A 4,821-nucleotide genomic window follows, 5' to 3' on the forward strand; every position below is an offset into this window, starting at 1 on the left:
CTCGGCAATGCAAGCAGGTGACGCCTTGAAGCATTCGTCTAAACACAGCGCTGGCTCACATTCCCACACCAATACTGCGTATCTTTTCTTTGGCTCTTTTTTTTAACCACACTTCTGTGCGGCCTTGCCTTCTTCCCCGTGGGGGGAATACAAGAGGAAATGTCTCTCCGTGAGTCGTATACGTTGCCAGATTAGCTGCAGTAAATTCAACCTTGGTGTTATCATAACAAGGGGTTGGTGCTTCTGCGTTTCAGATTCCAACCATTTTGGCTGCCCCAGATGTCGTAGGGGTGACCACAGAATTCATGAAGTTATTCTAAGAACTGGCTGGTATATAGTGAACGAAAGCAGAGCTTAGCTGGCTCAAAAAAAATATTTATGGTCATCCCTCGAAACGACCACCAAGGTCAGTACGATAAAATGGCGTCAACTGGAGCGATAATACATGAAGGAATGAGTTCTTTTCCCTCCCCCACACACATCCGTATCGTCTCAGGGGGTGACCACAGTGTTCTGCCTTAATTCGTGACGTTTTTCTAAGAACTGGGTGCTATATACTGTGCGAAATCAATCGATCATGCAAGAATAAATTTTTGGACATCCCTCTTCTAAGAATTCCAATTGAGTGTGTTAGTGTGGCCAGCTCAGGGCAATATATTATAAACACAGCACATATCACGTCTCTGCTGTTTATAACTTCATAGCAAAGAAAAACACGCCATTCATAACAGCAGAACCAAGAAACCGCTCGCAATAGCCACAGGAACTTTGCTGCAAGACAGGCATATGTAACGATGACTTAGCGCTCTTAAACTCGTGTGTCATTAAATACAGTTCTCCTGACAACAGGCCAGCGAAAAATCTAACAATCTACAGCAAAACCATCAATTATTATGGGCGTTATAACATAGGTGTGCAGCTGGACGAAACATACACGTCGAACCCCCCCAGACGATTTAAATACCTGACGAAACATACACGTCAAACCATGCTGAACGGTTAAGACACATAAGATGATTAATCTTAACAAATTTTAGTGTATAAAAATTTATTATAGTTGACGAATATGTACTTTTAAATACTTTTTAAATAATTTTACAAAAACATATAATGGCAAGCAATGCAAACAGCTTAGCGTAATTAAAGCACCTGATGATGGCACTATGTAGCCGAAACATGTTGTGAAGTAACGGGTGAAACTGAGTGCACTACAAGATGGCCACTGCATACATATCATGGATAATATTAGTAAAAAAGAGTGCCAGGCCGACACTGATACCGAAAGTCACAGTGACAAAGATGCCTTTTAGTCACAAAGTAATACCGGCTCAATGGGTTTATACCTCTTCCGAGACACAAAATAAAATATTGACATATTTGTGCTATGCAGGATACCCCCCTCCAGCGGTGACATAACAGCATCGGAGCAACTGCAGCTGCTATGGTAACATGCCAGTAAACACTCTGCTCCCCCCCCTCCCAAGGTGATGTAACAGAACTTCCCACTGTAACAGGGGACATTGCCGTTAACACGAGGCAACAGGGAATGGTATAAAAAGCCGGCTGAGCAGTGGAAGTAATTGTGATACTGCCGATGGTAGTAATTGTGAACTGTATCAGTGTGCGAGTAAATGTGGAACAAATTCACTATATTCAATACGGTGTGAAGTTATACGTCACATTACATACCCAACACATGACAATACATAAAGAAATACATGAAAATCCGACACTGACTTCCTAACTGATAATTTGCTACTGAAAACCAATCCTTGAATACATCACACTTCCTTGAAAGCTCTGGAAGCACTAACATGCGAGCACAGATGAATATTTACTCCTCAGTTCTCAAAACAAAGCTGGGCTCTATTTGGCTGACCACACCATAAACACTCATATCTAAATGTAAGTGGTATCGAAACCAGTACCATGATAAACAATTTCATTGTTCAGAGCTAACAAATTAACCTCTGACATGACCTTGTCTGGCTATGTTTTGGTTTCAAACCCAATATCAAACTGTCAGCACTCCCAAAGGGAGCACGTGTCCTGCCTCATATATATGTTGTGACGTGCTGCGCTATGGATGACGCCCCTCCCCCACCCCGCCAGCCGTGACGCGCTGAGCGGAGCCAAAGTTAGCCGAGTCCCACCATATTGGTCGCTATGCAATGCGAGTCAACAGCGGTGACCTAACACAGGACGCCGCAGTTGCTAAGTAGCGGTAAACAACTCCCGACAGCATTGCTAGCAACACGGCGCCAGGCAACAGTGGTGCTTACTACGTGGCTGTTTTCTGTGTTGTCCAGAACAGGGCTAAATAAGGAGCAGCGAACGCTATTCACAGTTAGTTCCGAGTTAGCCAGTTCTGAGTTCTCAAGTTCTCGAGTTATGAGTTACGAGTCAGCCAGGCAGTCAACCAGCATTTGCAGTGTAGTATTTGTGATACTGCCGATGGTATAAGTGTCAAATTGTAATTTGTGTGATTGTAAGAGCAAATGTGAAATAAAATTCGCTATATCAAATATGGCGTGAAATTATTTGTCGCGTTATACACTAAACACGTGACAATATATATAATATTTGGCCAACACAGGGTGTTACTTCCTACAGATATATATATAATATTGGTCTGTTAAAGGTTAAGGGTTAATCGGAACCCCTTCTGCTGGTGCAAGGAATGTCTATNTAAGGGCATTCCGTATATAATGCCTACTATTTTTCTGTGTTAATATTGTGACATGTTGAGCTATGGATCACGCCCCTCCACCCCCGCCAGCCGTGATGCGCCGAGCGAAGCCGAAGTTAGCCGAGTCCTAGCACCCTGATCGCTATGCAAAGCGAGTCAACAGTGATGACGTCACCAAGGGTACCGCGGGTTGCTAGGCAGCGCGGGTGAACACGATTGCGAGAGACGACGGTGGTAACAGCGATTACTACCGCTAGCGTTACTAGCAACACATTTCTGTATTGTCCAATCGAGGCTACATGAGGAGCAGCGAAGGCTATTCACAGTCAGTCCTGGAGCTACCTCCGAGTTAGTTCCGAGTTAGCCAGCAACCAGTCAGTTGTATTCTGGCATTTTGAGTGTACCATTCGTGATACTGCAGATAGCAGTAATCGTAAATCTGTAATCTGGGTGACTGTAAGTGCGAATGTGAAATAAAATTCGCTACATAAAATACGGCATGAAGTTATTTGTCGCGTTATACACCCAATACGTGACAATATGTAACGTCTGAGCTGGATGTTGGTGGTGTTGTAGTAAAGGTTGAACCTTCCCGCCAACGTACTGTTAGTTTGGTTGTTGTGCGACAGATAGCGACTGCAGGGCAGTCTACCAAAATGGCATCTGACATAGAAGTGAGTACAAAACAGAGATGTGTTATTGAATTTCTCACTGCCAAACAAATTGCACCCATTGACATCCATCGATGCTTGCTACAGGTGTACAGAAATGATACAGTGGATGTCAGCACAGTGAGGTGGTGCGTAGTGTTTCAACAGTGGAGAAAGTGAAGTGCACGACAAGGATGCCCTGGACGTCCCTGTTCATCTGCCACTCCTCACAATGAACAGCACCTCGATCAGCTCATCCATACAGATCAGCAGATAACGACCAGGGAACTGTGTGAATGGCTTAATATCAGCTGTAATGCATTGGAAATGATGTTGGGGAAGCTGGATTATCGCAAAGTTTGTTCCAGGTGGATCCTGAGGATGCTTACACAGGACCACAAAAATCATCGAATTGAAGTTTGTCAGGACCTGTTGCCCAGTTTGAGACTGAAGGTGACAAGTTTCTGGACAGCATCATCATCAGAGATGAGACGTGGTGTCACCACTATGAGCCGGAATCCAAAAGACAGTCCATGGAGTGGCGACATCTGGATTCCCCAAGAAAAAAGAAGTTCAAGACATAGCTATCGGCAGGGAAAGTGATGTGCGCAGTCTTTTGGGATAGGTGGGGTGTGATTTTGTTGGATTTCCTGGAGCCTGGTGAGACTGTCAATTCTGAACGCTACAAGAAGACGCTGACTAAGCTGAAAGCCCACATTTCCTGAGTCAGGCCAGAGAAGCAGACAACCTTTTGCTTGCAACACGATAACGCTAGATCCCATACCAGTTTGGCGACCACCGCGCACATTGCAAAGTTTGGCTGGACTGTCCTACCACATCCACCTTCAGACTGGCAGCTCTTTGGGCCTATGAAAGATGGACTACATGGGCAACATTTTCAACGATGCTATCATTGCAGCTGTAAGAAAGTGGCTAGCCTCTGCTGGCACAGACTTTTAGGAGCACAGCATACAGGCTCTTGTTCATCGCTGGCAAAAGTGCATAACGAAAGGTGGTGATTATGCAGAAAAATAACTGTAAGTAGCTGAAATCCTACTCTATTTAACTGCATTGTTATGCTTTCTGTATCTGTTGTAGTTTTCATTAAAAAAAAAATAGGAGGCATTATATACGGAACGCTCCTTGTATTAGGATGTGTTGCCAATGCCAGTTCTGCACTATTGCTTTCTACACCTTTTATACATTCTTTATATCTAATGTTCAGTCACCTTTCTGTCTGACAGAAAACAACAAAAAATTCTGTCATGACAACCAATCACCTGACAGCAGGTACATGGGCAACTCCAACGGTGTCAGATAACAGGCAACATGTGTCTATAATCTGTCACATATTGTCAAAGATCTTTAGAGAATCATTAGTTATCCTATGACAAATCTTTAACATAGTGCCACCTCTATGTTATTACATGGATACAGACTGCATGGGAGACAAACAAATGATAAACTTTAGCATTTACAGAT

The sequence above is a fragment of the Cryptotermes secundus genome, unplaced genomic scaffold (genome assembly GCF_002891405.2).
Source record: "Cryptotermes secundus unplaced genomic scaffold, Csec_1.0 scaffold2401, whole genome shotgun sequence".
Lineage (NCBI taxonomy): Eukaryota > Metazoa > Arthropoda > Insecta > Blattodea > Kalotermitidae > Cryptotermes > Cryptotermes secundus.